Below are 20,365 nucleotides of genomic sequence, written 5' to 3'. Positions count from 1 at the left end.
AGCACAACCCAAATGTAAAGTCATTGCTGCTGTGTTATGTGTCCCTTATATCATTTTAATGGTAATTAAAATGATTTCATTATATATCTTCCCTACTTTGCAGAGATGCTATTAGGTTTAATTGAATCTTGTATACTTTAAGTTTTAAGTCTCTTAGCTGAAAAGATGAATCATGTGAAAGTTGTTATTATTTTGTTTAAAAGATGCTATAAATTATGGGTAGAAGATTTTTTGGACACTTTATTATGGGCTTTATCCAATGCGATTTTTCTCCATTCCTGAAAAAAAAAATGCAAGTTGACTTGCTAAACCAGGAAGACATGTGGTAAATGTCAAATATACAGACAAAATAATGTTACATAACAGACATGAGTAAAATGCTGATAAACTATTTCTACTTCTAAGGTATAAGAAACAATAGATCATTAAGAATATCACACTATCTTTGAGCTTTACTCAAACACTTGAAATTATCATATAAAAGACTATCTTACTTTAACTAAGGCCTGTCTTTTTTCCTACTAGGCTAACTACAAATTCAGTTGTGGAAACATGTTGCACTAAAGGGCAGCTAGATACACCTTAGAGCTAGGGAGACAGATCTTCCCAAATTCAAATCAGCCTCAAATACTTAGTAGTTGTGATTCTGGGCAAGTTGATTAACCCTGTTTGCCCCAGTTCCTCATTTGTAAAAATGAATTAGAGAAGGAAATGGCAAACAGTCTTTATTTGTCAGGAAAATGTCAAATAGGTCCAGGAAGAGTCAGACATGACTGAAAAAAAAGACTTGAAAAAAATAGCACTAAGACTTCACTTATATTATAAAATATTAACAAATAACATTTCAATAGTGTTCTAGTCTGAAGTCATTGGTTCACTTGAATCAATTCTACACTTGAATTATCTGAAACCAAATCTTATTTATAACTAAGATCAACCTCTCAATTTGATCAAATTCAAAGAAAGAAGTAACTCTTTGTTTCCTTTGGACCAAACTGAAAGGGAAGTCTTTAAAGAGGGTAAACAAGGAGATTTTCAGAAGACATTTCTCCAAAAATATTTTAATATTTTTGCTATTGGTGTTGTTTAGTCATTAAGTGTCTGACTTTTTATGACCCTATAGTCAGACCCTTCTATCCTCCATTATTTCTCAAAATCTGTCCAAGTTTCCTTCATACTCTACATGATCTATCTCATCCTCTGCTACCTCCTTTTCTTTTTGCCTTCAACTTTTCCCAAGATCAGATTCTTTTTTGAAAAAGTTCCATCTTCTAATTATGTGATTGAAGTAAGTTTCAGCTTCAGTATGATCTTCCAATGAATAGCCTGAATTAATTTCTTTAAGTACTGATTGATTTGACTTCTTTGCTGTCAAAGGGACTTCCAAAAGTATTCTCTAGAATGATTCAAAAGCATTGATTCTGCAGAACTCAGCTTTCACTAAAGTCCAATTCTCACAGCTTTATATATACTGCTATTGGAAAAACCATAGCTTTGACTATATACACTGTTGTTGGCAGTGTGATGTCTCTGCTTTTTAGTATTCTGTCCAGATTTCCCATGGCTTTCCTTCCAAAGAACAAGCATCCTTTAATTTCATGGCTGCACTCACCACCTACAATGAATGATTTCAGAGCCCAACAATATAAAACCTGACACATCTTCTCCCTCCACAATGGGACCAATACCTAAGATCTTAGTGTTTTGGGTTTGTTTTTTGTTTTTTTTATGTTAAGTTTCAAGGCAGCTTTTGCACTCCTCTCTATTACCATAATAAAGAATGTTCTTTTTTTTTTTTTAAATAGCTTTTTATTTTCAAAATCTATGTAAAGATAATTTTCAACATTCACTGTAGCAAAACCTTGTGTTCGAAGTTTTTTCTTCCTCCCTTTCCCCATCCCGTCCCTTAGAGAACAAGTAACCTAATATAGCTATTCTTATATATATATATATTCCCACAATTATCTTGCTGTACAAGGAAAATCAGATCCAAAAGGAACCACATTCAGTCTTCACAGTCCTCTTTCTGGATGTAGATGGCTCTCTCCATGACAAGTTTATGGAACTGATTTGAATCATCTCATTGCTGAAAAGAGCCATGTCCATCACAACTGATCAATCATCACATAATCTTGTTATTGCTGTGTATAATATTCTCTTGATTCTACTTACTTCACTTAGCATCAGTTTATGCAAGTCTCCCTAGACCTTTCTGAGATCATCCTGTTGATCATTTCTTATTTGTTTAATTAAGTAATGGTTTTAATTTTTATTTCTAGATAAAATATAGTTTTAATGGGTACAAATGATCCATCCCTGTGTTATACCTTACTCTATTTTCTGAAAATTATAAACACTCCAAGATGTTACCATAAAATGAAAGACTGGAAGCTTCATGAAGACAGAAACAATGTCATAATCACCTTTGTACTTTCCCTAGAGTCACATGTAGTGGACTGCTTGATACATAAATGGTTCTTTTTTGTTTTGTTTTTCTAGATTAAAGCTTTTTATTTTCAAAATCTATGCATAGATAACTTTCAACATTCACCTTTGCAAAACCTTTTGTTCCAAATTTTTGTTCCTTCTCTTTCCTCCACTCCTTCCCTCCAGATGGCAAGTAATCCAATATGTTAAACATGTACAATTCTACTATACATATTTCCACAACTATCTTGCTGCACAAAAAAAAATCAGATCAAAAAGGAAAAAAAAATGAGACAGAAAACAAAATACAAGTAAACAATAATAAAAAGGTGAAGATACTATGTTGTGATCCACACTCAATCCCCACAGTACTCTTCTGGGTGCAGCTTCATCACAAGACCATTGGAACTGGCCTGAATCACCTGAAAAGAGTCACGTGCATTAGAATTGATCATCATATAATTTTGCTGTTGTCATATGCAATATTCTCCTGGTTCTGCTCACTTCACTTACAATCAATTCATGTAAGTCTCTCCAGGGCTTTCTGAAATCAGGCTGCTGATCATTTCTTTTAGAACAATAATATTCCATATTATTCATATATCATAATTTAATTGGCCATTATCCAAGTGATGGGCATTCACTCAGCTGCTACAAACATTTTTGCACATGTGGGTCCCTTTCCCTCTTTTATGATCTCTTTGGATGACAGATCCAGTAGAGACACTGCTGGATCAAAGGGCAGGCACAGTTTGATTGACTTTTGGGCATAGTTCCAAATTGCCCTCCACCAACAATGTATTAGTGTTCCCATTTTCCTACATCCCCTTCGATTTTTATCATCATATTTTCTTGTCATCTTAGCCAATGTGAGAGATGTGTAATGGTACCTCAGAATTGTCTTAATTTGCATTTCTGATCAATAGTGATTTAGAACATTTTTTCATAACAACTAGAAATGGTTTTGATTTTATTTGAAATTGTCTGTTCATATCCTTTGATCATTTATCATTTGGAGGATACTTGTATTCTTATAAATTTGGGTCAATTCTCTCTATATTTTAGAAATGAAGCTGATTAAGAAGCTTCTTAATTCCTCTTCACTTCCTGCCATCAGAGTGATATTATCTGCATATCTGAGATTGTTGACGTATCTCCTGGCAACCTTAATTCTGGCTCTTCATTCATCCAATCTGACACTTTACATAATGTACTCTGCATATAAGTTAAATAAGATGGCAATATGCAACCCTATCCTAGTCCTTTTTCCAGTCTTAAACCATCCAGTTGTTCCATATTTGGTTCTAACTGTAGCTTTTTGGCCCCAATGCAAATTTTTCAAAAGATGAGTAAGATGATTGGTACTCCTATCTCTTGAAACACTTGCTGCACAAATATTTTGTTGTGATCCACATAATCAAAGACTTTTAGTATAGTCATTGAAGCAGAAGGAGATGTTTTCCTGGAACTTCTTTGTTTTTTTTTCCCCCATAATCCAGCAATTACTCACAATTTGCTCTTTTGTTAATTCTCAGTTCACATATTGCTGAAACCTAACTTGCAGATTCTTAAGCATAACCTAGCTGGTGGTGTTTGAAATGAATGCAATTGTTTAGTAATTTGAACATTTCTTGATATTTCTCTTCTTTAGAATTGGAACATTAACTGATGTAAAATTTGCTGGCATATTGAGTTCAGCTCTTTAACAGCATCATTCTTTAGAATTTTAAAGTGTTCAACTGGAATTCCAACATCTCCACTCACCTTATTGCTAGCAATGTTTCCTAAGGTCCACTTGACTTCATTCCTCATGATGTCTAGCTTTACAGCAGTAGCCAGACCATGATTTTTATAGCTAACGCTAAGATATTTCTTGTATAGTTTTTTTGTGTCTTGTTGACACTTTTCCATCTTTTCTACTTCTGTTAAATCTCTTCCATTTTTATTTTGTGGTCTTTAATCATGCCCATTTTTGCATGAAACTTTCCCATGATATGTCTAAGTTTCTTGATGAGATCTCTTGCCTTTCCAATCCTATTTTCTTCGATTTCTTTGAATTGTTCATTTAAGAAAACTTTTTTATCTCTTCTTGCTACTCTTTGGAATTCTGCATTTAGTTGGGCATATTTTTCCTTTTCTCCTTGCCCTTTTGCTTTCCTTTCTTCTCAGCTTTTTGTAAAGTCTCATCAGACAGTCATTTTGCTTTCTTGGTTTGCTTTATTTTTCTTTGGAATATTAATGCCTCGCTTACAATTTTGCAAATTTCTGTCCATAACTCTTCAGACACTTTGTCTAGGAGATAAATCTACATTCATCACTTCCATTTCATATTCATAAGGATGTTATTTAGATCATACCTATATGGTCAGATGGTTTTCCCTATTTTCTTCAATTTAAGTCTAAATTTTGCAATAAGAAGCTCATAATCTAAGTAACAGTCAACTCCAGGTTTTGTTTTAACTGACCTGTATAGAGCTTCTTCACTTTGGGCTGCAAAGTATATAATCACTCTAATTTTTATATTGACCATCTGATGAGGTCCATATGTAAAATTGTTTTTTGGGTTGCTGAAGAAGAGTGTTTGTTATGACTATACTGACAAAATTCTATTAGTCTCTGCTCTGCTTCATTTTGTAATCCATGGCCAAACTTGCCTGATGTTCCAATTACCTTTAATTTTCTACTTTAGCATTTTAGTCTCCTATGATCATCTTCCAATGTCACTTCTTGTAAAGGACTGAAACTCTTGAGTTCATGCACTGAGGCTGGACAACCGAGCACTTAAGGCTAACTACTGATTGGATAATATTCTAGAAGCATATGCTTGGAAAATGGCCCCTCCCACTATCCTGTGCTGGCTCGATAATTGGTGTATACAGAGAATTGTAGGAGGGACAAAGGGTCCTCAAACTTTTTAAATAGGGGGCCAGTTCACTGTCCCTCAGACTGTTGGAGGGCCGGACTATAGTAAAAACAAAAACTTTGTTTTGTGGGCTTTTAAATAAAGAAACTTCATAGCCCTTTAGGCTATGAAGAGGGGGGTAAATGTCCTCAGCTGCTGCATCTGGCCCATGGGCCGTAGTCTGAGGACCCTGGATAGGAGGTGGAGTAAGACCAGCCAGAGTCACCTTGGCAATAGATGAGGAAGAAGGAGGTTGTGGAGGTTCTGCATCCATCCAATTCAATCCTACCTCTAAAGACCAAGAATAAAGACCAAGGGCTTTTGCTTATCCTGTCTCTGGCTGATTCTAAGGTATCCAGGGTGCTAAGGTGGTCATCACAACTTCATTTATCATTTTAGTACTATTTATGTGGTTTTCTTGGCAAAGATACTGGAATAGTTTGCTATGTCATTGATGGAAGTTAGAACTCTCCATTATGATCTGTCCATTTTGGGTAACCTTGCAAGGTATAATTCATTTTTTTCACTGAATTGTCTGATGTTCCAATCTGCCCCTCTACCATGACAAGACAGTGATCCAGAGTTAATATTATCATTTGTAATAGGAACAATATTTTTTTATTCAATAGTATTTTAATTTTCCAGTTACATGTAAAAATAGTTTTCAACATTCATTTTTATAAGGTTTTGAGTTCCAATTTTTTTCTCCATCCCTCTTATCTCCCTCCTCCCCCAAGATAGCAGGTGATCTGATATGTTATATATGTACAATCATTTTAAACATATTTCCATAGTGGTCATGTTGGGAAAGAAAAATCAGAAAAGAGAAAAATTACAAGGAAAATCAAATAAACAAACAAAAAAGGTGAAAATAATATATTTCAACCTGCATTCAGTCTCTATAGTTCTCTCTCTAGATACAGATAGTATTTTCATCCCAAGTCTATTGGAATTGCTTTAAATAACTATATTATTGAAAAAAATTAAGTCCATCATAGTTGATCATTATATGATCTTGTTATTATTGTGTACAACATTCTCCTGGTTCTGTTCACTTCACTCAGCTTCAGTTCATGTAAGTCTTTCCAGGCTTTTCTGAAATCAGCCTCATCATTTCTTATAGAACAATAATTTTCCATTACATTCATACCATAATTTATTCAGCCATTTCCCAGTCAATGGGCGTCCATTCAATTTCCAATTTTTTGCCACCACAAAATGCCACAAACATTTTTGCACAAGTGGGTCCTTTCCTTTCTTTTATGATCTCTTTGGGGTACAAACCTCGTAGTGATACTGCCAGATCAATGGGTATGCATAGTTTTATAGCCTTTTGTGCAGAGAGAAACAGTATTTCTTAGGGCCCTACCTGGGGATAGATCTTCCTAAGGCACTATCCCATAGGTAAGACCAGTTCTATCTTTTAAGAGAAATCAAGCTCCTCCTTGATTTTTGGTCGATTAACCGGCTCAATTAGTTAATGTAGCTAACTACCTGGTCCCCTAAACTCTTGCTTCTTGCAGAAGAAGCTTGAATCAGTAGTATTACCAATACCAAAAAACTGTACAAAAAAGCAAATAAACAGAGTGTCCCCTCTGAATATCCTTGCTCTGGATATTTCCTCTAGGTAAGTCTCCTTTTCTTAATTATTGAATGATTTAAAATCTTGTTTTCTACCAACAGTAAACCACTAAAGAGCTGACCAGAGTAAGGCTCAATTCAACCATTTTTCTTTTTTAAGCAAATTTGGTCACTGTTGTCTATTGTCCTCCAAGAAATTCTCCTTCCTTCTTCAGATTGACAGTATTTTTCTTCTCAAATCCTGCCCTCATACAAGAAGACTTCAGTATATACAGATGCTCCCTGAAACACACAAATCTCACAGATCCACAACATACTTATTTTACATGATCTGTTCCTTCATTCCATCTTATCAATAAAGATGCTGATATACCTGACCTTGCCATCACCCACAAAAATAACACATTCATGCTCATAAACTCTTGAAATTTTCTTATGTGAACACAATCTATTGTCATTCTACTTCTTCTTCTGCCTTACATCCCCAAACCTTGTTCTTCCTCTTCACCATGACCTCAAATCCTTCTACTCCTCAGTTCTTTCCCAGGTTATTACCCTGTCTAATCCTCAAAAACAAACAAAAAAACCAGTTTGATTCATCTGTCTTGACTATCATCCCATATTTTTCCTCCTTGCTTGTATAATTCCTTATAGTCACCTGCAAAAAGTTCTTCCACTTCCTTTCCTCTCACTTTCTTCAGATCAGATTATTTAACTGAAACTGTCTTCCCCAAAGTTACTAATGATTTCTTAATTGCTAAATCTAGAAGTCTTTACTTATTCTTCTTGACCTCTCTGCAGCCTTTGACACTACTAATCACCATCTTCTTAACAGTCTCTTCTCTCTAGGTTCTCATATTATTTCCTGGTTCTCCTACCTTTTTGACTGTTCCTTCTCAGTGTTCTTTGCTGAACATTTATCAAAATCAGATCGTCTAACCTGAGCATGCCCAGTTGCTCTGTCTTGGATTCCCTTCTCCCTTTATACTATTTCACTCAATAAATTCATCAGCTCCCATGGATTCAATTATCATCTCTATGCTAATGATTCTCAAATCTATTTTTGTGCTGACTTCCAGCCTCCCATTCCAAATGCCTATTGGACAATTAAACCTAATATGTCCAAAACTGAACTTATTATCCTCCCCCAACCCTCCCCTCTTCCTGACTTTCTCACTGAGTGTACCACCATCCTCTCACTCAAGGTTGAAAACCTAAGGTTTTCATCCTCAATTCTTCACCATTTCATCAACAGCCATTTCTGTTGTTTTACAGATCTACCTGTCTTAAATCTCTCTTCATTCCAGTTCATTCTCCACTCAGCTGTCAAACTAATTCTTCTACAATATAGCTCAAAGAACTCCAGTGGTTTCCATTACCCTCCATGATCAATTATACTATCTTCCTTTTCAAGACCTTCTTGATTTTTAACCCTGGGCCCTTATAGGGTTCTTTTTAGTCTTCAGACTCTGAGATTCACTGATACTGGTCTCCTTTGCTGTTCTTCCCACAAGATATTTCCTGTCTTCCAACTCTGGGCATTTTCAATGACTAGAAGAACTTTGTCCTTCCTCATCTCTATCTCTTGACATCTTTCAAATTCCAGTTAAAATTCAACTCTCTGCAAGAAGCTTTTCCTGATCCTCTTTAATTCTAGTGTACTCTTTCTTCCAGTTTATCTTATATTTATCTTATTTGTACATAGTGACTGTGAACTCCTTGAAAGCAAGGGTTGGGTTTGCATTTCTCTGAATTATCATCACAGTTCCCTGACATATAATAAATACTTAATAAAATCTTATTGCTAGTTACAAAATTCTCTTACATTTTTTGGCTAAAGGACACAGTATCGAGTTTGTCATCCACAGGGTTTATAGCAATATTTTGGTAGAGGATTAGAATTATGTTTACTGGACATTTTAATTGTTAATTATCTTTCACAATTATGGCCAAGACAAACTTGGAAGAGAACATACTCAGAGAGAAAAAGAGAGATCCCATATACATCAAAATATTTCTAACAGCATTTTTTGTAGTAGCAAAGAAGTGGACACAAAGAGAATGCCCATTAACTGGGATAAAGACAAACAATTTTATTATATTGAATTGTAGAATATTGTGATGCTATAAACAATGATAATCGTCAAGAATTCATTGAAGCACGAGCAGAACAAAAACAGAACTAATGTAGAATGAAAGAGAGAGAAGCAGGAAACAATATCCACGATGCCAACAACATCCAAACAACCCTAAAAAAGAAACTGAATGCTCTTTAAGGATTAAACTTAGATACAGAAGAGTTTTAAAATACATTTTCCTTCCTTTTTTTTATAGAGTGAAGGGATGGAATTCTTATAGATATGAAATGTTGCATAAACTGTTAGATATGGTATGTTGGTTGGTTTAATTTATATGATTTTTTTTCTTCTTTATTCTTTCCCAAAAGGCATTTATTATTAGGTGGGGAAGAGAACATGGATATATGGAATGTTTTAAAAACAAAACTCATCAATTAAAAAAAAAAAGTACCTGTGAAGGTTTGGGAGATTATAGCATGGGATAAGGGCAAGGTAACTATAAATTTTTATTCTCATGTGAAACTCTGGAGGACATTTAAAATTCTCAGTTAAAATAGAAAATTTAAGGAATTTCTTCACTTTTAATTATAATTATGAATATATTGGAGAATGTTTGCCATACAGAAATGTAAATAATGTCTGCAAAAAATGGTACACTGAAATTAAAACCTAAAAAGTTTTATATGCAAACAGTGAAAGTCTAGAGTCATTAATTTAGGAACTAATCAACTAACCTAAACCTTATCCATAAAATGTGACTAAGATCAAGTATTAAAAAAGAAAAAAAAATTTTTAGCATTATCAATGAAAAAAGCATTAGTCAGCAGAATTTAGTGGCCATTACCAAGTCCTAAATTCTGAGTCCCAGATAGTAATATTTTAACTAGGTTGTATACATTCATTTAAACATATAACTTAATTATAGGCATAGAATCATCAAAAGGAATAAAATTATAGGTACATTTTAAAAATTACAATGCAGGCTACATGCCCACTTTTCAAGCACTATTATTTTGTTTTTATCTTTGTACCTTTTTTTTTAAATTAAAGTGTCATTTTTTAAATCCTTCCCTCCTCCAAGACTATTGAAAAAAAAAAGGAAAAACAAACTCCTTGTAGTAAAGATTCATAGTCAAACAAAACAAATTCCCTCATTGGCCATGTTCAAAAATCAACCAAACAAAGAAAAACTCAGATGCCTCATTCTTCACCCAGAATCCTTTATCTCCACTAGGACAAGAATAACAAATGGTCTTCTGGAATCATAAATGTTCAATAAGATTGATCAAGTTTTTCAAAGCTAAGACTTTAGAAACTTTTTGCTTTTCCCTTCTTCATTTGAAAAAGTCTTCAAAATTGTTCATTTTTATAGTATTGTTTTGTATAAATTATTCTTCTGGTTCTGCTAACTTCACTGCTTCAGTCATAAGTTTTTCTATGTCTCTTTGAAATCCTCTATTTCCTCATTTCTTACAGCAGAATAGTATCTTATTATATTAACATATCATAATTTATTCAACCATTCTTCAAATTCACAGTGTCTAAAAACTTGAAACCAAAGGAATGTCTCAGAAAAAAACTGCTATAAATATTTTTGTACACAAAAAAAACTCTTCCTTGTTCCCCGATGTTTTCTGGATATAGAACCAATAGTGGTATATCTGGGTCAAAATTCATGTTCTATTTAGCAACTTTATGGATACAATTCAAAACTGTATCAGTATGCCTATTTTCTCACAGTCTCATCAAGATCTGTCATTTTCTTTTCTTTTCTTTTTTTTTTTTTGTCATCTTTGTTGTTTGATAGATAGAACCAAGTCACTTATTGCATTTTTTTTCCATACACCTATAGATAGCTTGGGTTTCTTCCCAAAAAAGAATTCATTCTAATCCTTAATCTTAATCAGAGAAATTTGCTGCAAAGATTTCCCCCTTTTCTCCTCCTAGTTAATTAGTTCTGTTTTAACCTTAGCTTTTTGGATTAATTTGTGTAAAACTACAGAAATGTAGTGCATAACTTAATGTGTGCCTTCTCAATGGAGGAAAGAGGAAAAAGGAAAAGAAAGAATCTGGAACTCAAAGTTTTAAAAACATTTTTTAAAACTGTTTTACATGTAACTAGGGTAAATAAAATATTAAATTGAATTTTAAAAATATATAATTGGGGGAAAGTATTATTTGAAAAAATTGTGTAAAACTTGGTTAATTTCACATAATCAATATTATCTATTTTACCTTTTGTAATTCTCTCCATTCCATGTTTGGTCAGAAATTTTTTTTTTCTATCCAGAGATATGACAGGTTTTTTCCCTTCATTTTTCTAATTTATATTCTCTTATTTATATCTAGCACATGTATCCATTTTGATTGTATCTTGGTAAAAGGTGTAACATATTTGCTTAAATCTAATTTCTTCCAAATTACCATCCATTCTCCCATCAGTTTTAAAAAATATCTATTAACTAATGAATTCTAATCAAGCCATTCTCCAATTGATAAATGGTTAAAGGATGTGAAAAAATTTCAGATGAAGAAATTGAAACTATTTCTACTCATATGAAAAGGTGCTCCAAATCATTATTGATCAGAGAAATATAATTAAGACAACTCTGAGATACCACTACACACCTCTCAGATTGGCTAAGATGACAGGAAATGATAATGATGAATTTTGGAGGGGATGTGGAAAAACTGGGACACTGATACATTGTTGGTGGAACTGTAAACTAATCCAACCATTCTTGTTTGTTTGTTTGTTTGTTTTTAATAGCTTTTTATTTATAAGTTATATGCATGGGTAATTTTACAGCATTGACAATTGCCAAACCTTTTGTTCCAATTTTTCCCCTCCTTCCCCTCACCCCCTTCCCTAGATGGCAGGATGACCAGTAGATATTAAATATGTTAAAGTATAAAGTAGATACAAAATAAGTATACATGTCCAAACAGTTATTTTTCTGTACAAAAGGAATCAGATTCTGAAATAGTGTACAATTAGCAAATCAAAAATGCAGGCAGACAAAAATATAGGGATTGGGAATTCTATGTAGTGGTCCCAGAGTTCTTTCACTGAGTGTAGCTGATTCAATTCGTTACTGCTCCATTGGAACTGATTTGGTTCATTTCATTGTTGAAGAGGGCCAAGTCCATCAGAATTGATCATCATATGGTATTGTTGTTGAAGTATGTAATGATTTCCTGGTCCTGCTCATTTCACTCAGCATCAGTTCATGTAAGTCTCTTCAAGCCTTTCTGACATCATACTGTTGGTCATTTCTTACCGAACAATAATATTCCATAATATTCATATACCACAATTTATTCAACCATTCTCCAATTGATGGGCATCTACTCAGTTTCCACTTTCTGGCCACTACAAAGAGACCTGCCACAAACATTCTTGCACCTACAGGTCCCTTTCCTTTCTTTAAGATCTCTTTGGGATATAAGCCCCGTAGTAACACTACTGGATCAAAAGGTATACACAATTTGATAACTTTTTGAGCATAGTTCCAAGTCGCTCTCCAGAATGGCTGCATGTATTCACAATTCCACCAACAATGTATTAGTTTCCCTGTTTTCCCACATCCCCTCCAACATTCCGCATTATCTTTCCCTATCATTCTAGCCAATCTGACAGGTGTGTAGTGGTATCTCAGAGTTGTCTTAATTTGCATTTCTCTGATTAATAATGACTTGGAGCATCTTTTCATATGGCTAGAAATAGTTTCAATTTCTTCATCTGAGAATTGTCTGTTCATATCCTTTGACCATTTATCAATTGGAGAATGGCTTGAATCCAACCATTTTTAAGAGCAGTTTGGAACTATGCTCAAAAAGTTATCAAACTTTTCATATCCTTTGATTCAGCAGTGTTTCTTCTGGGCTTATATCCCAAAGAGATCTGAAAAGAGGGAAAGGGACCCACATATGTAAAATGTTTGTGGCATCTTTTTGTAATAGCAAGAAACTGGAAACTGAATGGATGTCCTTCAATTGGAGAAGGGCTGAATAAATTGTGGTATATGAATGTTATGGAATATTATTGTTTTGTAGGAAATGACCAGCAGGATGATAGAGTGGCTTGGAGGGACTTACATGAATTGATGCTAAGTGAAATAAGCAGAAACAGGAGATCATTATACATGGCAACAACAAGATTATATGATGATCATCTCTGATGGATGTGGCTCTCTTCAACAATGAGATGATTCAAACCAGTTGTTCAGTAAAAAAGAGAATCATCTACACCCAGAGTGAGAACTATGAGAAATGAGTGTGGACCACAACATTTACATTCTTTCTGTTACTGTTTGCTTGCATTTTTGTTTTCCTTCTCAGGTTTTCTTCTTTCTTTCTAGATCTGATTTTTTTTTGTGCAGCAAAATAATTGTATAAATATGTATACATACATTGGATTTAACATATACTTTAACATATTTAACATGTATTGGACTACCTGCCATCTAGGGGAAGGGGTGGGGGGAAGGAGGGGAAAAGTTGGAACAGAAGATTTTGCAAGGGTCAATGTTGATAAATTACCCATGCTTATGTTCTGTAAATAAAAAGCTATAATAATAAAAGGAAAAAAACCCAATAATGAATTCTAGTAATAAGGATCTTTTTGTTTACTAAATACTGAACTAACACTAAATTTGTTTATTTCTATATGCTTGGGTACCTGATCTATTCCACTGATTTTTATACATATATTAACTAGAATCCTTTTTTGTAATACAGTTTGAGCTTCTGGCACTTCTGTGTCCTTGTAAACCCCTCCCTCTTTTCACTGTTTCCCACAAGAATCTTTTTTTTTTTTTTTTTTTTTTTTTTCCGGAGGAGTAGGGGGAAGAGGAGAAGCAACTGGAGTTAATTAACTTGCCCAGGGTCACACAGCTGGTTAAGTGTTAAGTGTCTAAAACTGAATTTGAACTCAGGTCTTCCTGACTAGGGCCAGTGCTCTATACACTGCACCACCTAGCTGCCCTAACTTGCTCTGAAATTCTTGACTTTTTTTGCCTCTGAATTTTACTATTTTTTTCTAATTCTATAAAGTAAGCCTTTTAGTAGTTTGGTATAGCATTGATTAAGAAATTTAGGTAGTACTGATATTTTTAACATTGTCTCATACTACCCCTAAGCAATTAACATTTTTCCAATTATTTGTTTGTAGTTGTATTTATGTAATTCTTATATTACCTTAGAAGATAGACTCCCAGATATGTAATCATTTTAAATGGAATTTTTCTTTTTACCTCTTTCTGTTAAGTTATGTTGGTACTATGTAGAATTATTGATGGTTTATGTAGATTTATTTTTTGTTCTGCAATTTTGTTATTATTTCAATTAATTTTATGGTAATTTGATAAAGTTCTTTAAATAAACTATCATATCATCTGCAAAAATAAAGAATTTTGTTTCTTCTTTATGCTTATTCCTTCAATTTCTATTTCTAGTTATTCTAGTATTGTGTCAAATTTTAATGGAAAGGATTTTAGTTTTTCACTGCTATATATAAATGCTAGCTCTTGATTTTAGATAAATCCTCCTAAATCAATTTTAAAGAAAGGTCCATTTATTCCTGTTTTCTAGTGGGGTTTTTTTTAAAAACAGAAGTATCATAAGCCTTTTCTACTGCAAATGACATAATTTTTTTTGTAATTATATTTATCAACAAAGTTATCCATGTTATGGAATTTTGGGTGAAAAATTTAATAGGACAGGATAATTTTGCACACATCAAGCTAGAACTACATGTGTGCCCTTCAAACAGCATAAGACTAAAGTCCCCTATGGATTTTTTTTCTATTTTGATAAACTTTGAAGATTTGTCATTTCTCCATTATATTCATGCCTAGTTTCAGATTTTGGTATTATAAATTGTTTGCTTTTTATTTGCAAATATTTCCAACTCTTAATTTTCCTTCAAAGTGAGAACACAACAGAAATATTCCTGGACCCTGGGTCAAAGGGCCTAGGGATGAACACCATCTCATCTTCCAAATGATTCTGGGTATCACTCAATTTGTCTAGGTTTCCTCATCTTTAAAATCTATCTAGATAGATGGTTTCTTTCCTTATTCAAAAATCTATCCTGCTACCCTTATCTCCTGAAAATGAGGATAATTTCTAGAATAATCACTTCTCTGTAATTTAATCTTCAGAAATTTGGAGGCCTTTGTTTATAGGGAAAAAAAAGAAGGTATCCATTGTTTTATATTTTTTCTTTAAGAACTAAGCAAAAATATCTTATTATTTTGGAGGAAAAACACTTTTTTCACCAATGTCAATTTAATTCTTCATCACAGAATCTAAGTATATCAGGTATTAATTAAAAATGTAGACATGCCAACTTTTTGAAGAATTGAGCATGTTTCCAAATTAAATATCCCTATGAAAATCGATCTTGCATAATAGATCTAGGAGGCCTAAATTTAGGATTTTTATGTTTACCTGATGTCAAGTTGGAACCTCTCCCCTCCCCATTAGCCTTACCATACTAGAAGAATGAGTGCAATCATCCCCCACTTGGTAATCCAAAATTGTTACAGAATAAATGCCCAGAGCTGCCATCTGTTCCTACCAAACTGTTGTTTGGTTGTTTTGTTTTTGTTTTTTTTGTTTTTTTTTTCCCCATTTATGCATGAGAAGAATAGACCAGAGAAAGCAGAAAAAAACCTATTTTCAAATTCCAATGAAGTAACATTTCAGTGCTGTGTTAAACAGTTTAACAAAAAAAGTTACATGCAATATCATCTTTGTCCCATTTTTTAAAGCAGGCTTTTCCCACATAAAAATGATTCTTAATGTTATGCTTGCTAAAAAAGTTTCTCTAGTCAGTCAAAATATTTTAAAGTTATTACAATTATAGACTCAAGGAATCAAACCCAAGCCTACAAAAATTCTCTTTAGGGTCCCCCAGCTTCCTGGTATGTTCTTAATAGTCTATAAACCAAATGAAGATTTTCTATGATTATCTTCTTATGAGTTAAAAAAAAAAACACCTTATCACAACTGAGACAGATAACATCATTTTAGGTGAAACTCAGAATGGTGATTTTTAAAATTCATTTCCTCAAACACACACACACACACACACACACACACACACACTCTCTCTCTCTCTCTCTCTCTCTCTCTCTCTCTCACTCTCTCTTTCTCTCTCTCTCTCTTTCTCCCCCTCTCTGTCTCCCAAACAAAGGTCTAATGTTCTCTTAAGTAGAGCATAAAGAAATACAGAATAAATTTCCAACATAAAATTTCTACGTTTCCCCCCAAATTTAGATATTTCAAACAATGTATAATGTTTGATACCAAAATTCAAGAAAATGCTTTGATTTTTCCTTGGAGTTATAGTGGACTTTTTGTTTGACTTTTATTCAATCAATAAGTGAGCATTTATTAAAAAAACAAAAAAAAAACAAAAAAAAAACCTCAACACCTATAATGTTCTAGATAATATGCTAGAAGCTAGGGATACAAAGATAAAAGTAATGTAATCCTTATTCTTAAGGATTTAATTAAATCTGAGAAGATATGCACATGTGTAAGTATGTACAAAACACATACAGGGTAATTTACATGTATAGGGTAGAAAAAGAAAAGAAGACCTTGGCAAAGGAAAAGCTTCAAAAAGAAAGAACTATGCATCTGAGCTAATATGCCTAATTTGTTGTTGGTCATTAGAACTAATAAATTTACCAACTGTGTATCCTGCAGATTCAAGTTTAGGGTTTTATTCTGGAGAAAATCAAAAATCTTTTGATTGGTATTTTGTTTTCTGTGCAAATATATGCACAAATAAATAAATAATAATAAACAACATTTATGTAGCACTACAAAGATGTATTGATGGATGGAAGGAAGGAAGGAAGGAAGGAAGGAAGGAAGGAAGGAAGGAAGGAAGGAAGGAAGGAAAAGGGGAGGCCAGACCAATGCTTTACACTTTACAAATACTGACTTATTTTATCCTTACAACAACACTGTGAGGCAATTATTATTATTATCTCCATTTTACAAATGAGGAAAGTGAGACAAGCAGTTTAAGTGGCTTGTCCAAGGTCACACAGATAGAAAGCATCTAAGGCCAAATTGGAACTCCAGACTTTCTGACTCCAGGCCCAGAAAAGCTCTACATACCCTACCTGTCTAAATAAAAATCACACATATACAAAGTGATTTTCAGAAGGAAAGTGAATAATTGGGGAGTTGGAAAGATCAGGAAAAGCTTAATATAGGAATAAATTATGCTTTGAAATTACCTAAGAAATCAGAAAAAGTTTGGACCTTGAACAATGGAAAAAATTCAAATACGCAGAAGTAAGGAGAAACAATATAGGCATTACAGCATGAGCAAAAAAGGTTAGAATATGATTTATTCAGGGACAGTGATTAGAAAAGAATGAAGCTAATAATTATAACAGTCTTCATATTACAACTGTACATTGAGGTTACAAATAACTTTCTATGTCTTATCTCCTTCGCTTGACATACTGTGGCAGGCCAGATTCTAACCGAACTACAGAAGATAATGAATACCACTCAGGGCACTTTTTGTCTTTATCCTATAGATGAGAGCCATTTAACTTTTAATCATGACACCCAGAAAAAGTGCATGACCAATACCGAATCCACAAAGGGTATCTAACTAATTTCATACTAGCTATGAATCCATCACTATATCGGCTTTAAAATCTCCAAATTGGGGCTATCTACTTTTATACAACTCTAAAACCTTAACTTAAAAAAGACCGAGGTCACTCATTAGGGCCTCACAAGACCATCTAGTCATCCTGATCTATATCTGGCCACTGGACCCAGGTGGTTCTGAAGGGGAACGTGAGGCAGGTGACCTTACCTCCCTCCCTCATTTAAATCTAATTCATTTGCATGTCATGGCAATATCTCCCTGATGTCATGGTCCTCTTTAAGAATGAAGGACAAACATCAGTCGTCACTCTACTATTCAAATTCTCCAATAACTAGCACACATGAGACAGCATAGTATAAAAAGGTCTGGAATGTCAGAGGACTTGGGTTCAAATCCCAACTTTGATATTTATTCTCTTTGTGAATTTGAACAAGTCACAACCTCCTTGTACTTCAGTTTATCCACTGGTGATGAGAAGAAGAATGGACAAAGGTCTCCAATAATATCTTCCAACTATAGAGTCTATGAATATAACTGATACCTGATGCATTTTTTTTTAATTAAGAAAGAAAACAAAGCAACATTCTCATTTGCCTAATAAAGCTGGATGGAAGAGTTCAAGTAGGAACTGTAGGTACACTTAAGATGAATAATGATTTCTTGTATTTTACAAATCACCATTTATTTCAAAATACATTTCAAAATGTTTTCATTTTAGTCTAACAACCTGGTTAAATGATTTTAGGAAAGTATCATTACTCATGTTACAAGGGAGAAACTGAGATTCTAAGAGATCAATGATTTAGCCAATGCATTATAGTTTTATTAGTTGGCCTAGCTACAAATGAAAGGTTATACACTATATTTGGACTAGCAGTCTCCATACTTTTTTTATCTCATATCATTATGAGTAAAAAACTTTGAAGCACGTGTACAGAATATATGTACATTTATTTATTTGTTTGTTTGTTTGTTTATTTATGTCAATCTAATGTGTCATCACTATGTGGAGGAGACCAAAAGTTCTCAAAGACTATAACAGCTGGGCATGACTTTTGGCAGAGACCATGCTGATAAAGCCTAGAGGATAGCTTGGTAAGAGAACAAATCTGTTTTCCAAAAATTAGCTTTCCTAACTATGGAAAGACACATTACCCCTTAGGCTGGCCAATTGATAATGAATTCTTTTGGCTATGGTAACAAATGAAACAAAGATAAATACAATATGGAACTCCTCAATCCTTCCATTTGGCTGTGAGTAGCAGCAATGGGAGAGAGTACTGCACAGTGTTTAGACTGTTATAAACCATAATTATTAAATTTTATTTTTCTCCTACTTAAAAAACATCTACAATTTTTTTTAACAAATATGCATTGTCAAACAAAATAAAAAGCATAATTACAAATAAAAGAAATGAGAGAAGTCAAAGATTTTCGGATTATAAATAAGTCTCATATTTTATATCTTGAATGTATTTACTAAGAAAAAGAAGGTATTCATGCTGAATATAGAGAATGCCAAATGTAAAAAACATTAAATAGATTTTCCTTTGACAGACAGGAAAAGACTTAATATCGATGTGAAAGTATTATCAAGTTAGCTATCTGCAGTCAAACCATTTATCAAATCAGAATGCTTTAAAAATCAGACTAATAATGAGAAAAAAAAGTTATACAATTGAAGCAACTTAATTTTTAACAATTTAAATAAACAACAATGTGAAATGAGCAAGAATTATGACATTGAAATGAATTATAAGGATTTTATCCAATGGTAAACCAATATAAACCAACTGCAACAACAAAGACCAAAAGAGCATAGAAAGTGCTTTAAAGAGCCAGAAAGCAAATATGCTTTACTTGACAAAGCCAAGACCAGATTAGACTGTAAAACTATTTGTAAAACCTCACAAAGAAGGATGATATGATTATAAATAGTATTGTCTCATAAAGAAAAGAGAAATATGAGGGTAAAATCACTTTAAAGAAAAACTTGGCAAGACATCCAAATAAGCAAAATAATATGAAGGGCATTTAAAGACCAAAAAAAAAAAAAATTAAAGTGTACAACAAAGGAAGTGGGGAAAAATTATAAAAATTATGTAATATGTAAAAATTCATTATTATAAATTTTTCTCCATCAAATGAAGTGAAACAATCACATCTGGACCATAACATCACAGGTCCAAATATGCTCAAAAGGAGTGAAAATGGCTCTGAAAGGAAAAAAAGATGGGAAAAGCAGCTAAACTGGACCAAGAATATATATAAAGGAAGTCTATGATGGAGGTGAAACAGCTATTGAAATATTGAGGAATCAATATGTAAAATATCTGAGGGGAAGAATAAAGATACCAAAAGCACTAAAAAAAAAAGACCTTAAAATGTATTAATGCCATAAAAAGGACTATGAAAACACCAATAATGAGCAACGTATACATCTACTCTCTTATATAAACAAAATCATTTGAGAATCATCCATGCTCAAAGCATCTTCACTAAAGGTGAAGAAAAAAATAAACTTTCAAAAAGTGATATTCTATAATGAACTACATAATTATCATTTTAAAACTGACTAAAAAATACTAAGAATATAAGATTCCACTGCACTGGTTTGATTAACAAAGAAAAGGCATTTAATTCAGTTGAGGAAAAAAAAACATCATCTTACAGCTATTTAAAAAAAAAAAAAAAGATGTTTCTCATTCATAAATTAAAGTTATTCAA

The 20,365-nt window shown here is 33.1% G+C and overlaps 1 protein-coding gene across 4 annotated transcripts in view; it reads right to left on the bottom strand.

The window, feature by feature from the left end:
• Window positions 1–20,365, bottom strand: part of TIAM1 (TIAM Rac1 associated GEF 1) — a 265,969-nt gene that overhangs the window by 144,499 nt on the left and 101,105 nt on the right. The window lies entirely within an intron of this gene.

This window comes from Antechinus flavipes, chromosome 3 (genome assembly GCF_016432865.1).
Source record: "Antechinus flavipes isolate AdamAnt ecotype Samford, QLD, Australia chromosome 3, AdamAnt_v2, whole genome shotgun sequence".
Taxonomy (NCBI): domain Eukaryota; kingdom Metazoa; phylum Chordata; class Mammalia; order Dasyuromorphia; family Dasyuridae; genus Antechinus; species Antechinus flavipes.
The sequence above is the reverse complement of the archived record's forward strand: the minus strand, read 5'-3'. Positions and strand labels throughout refer to the sequence as shown.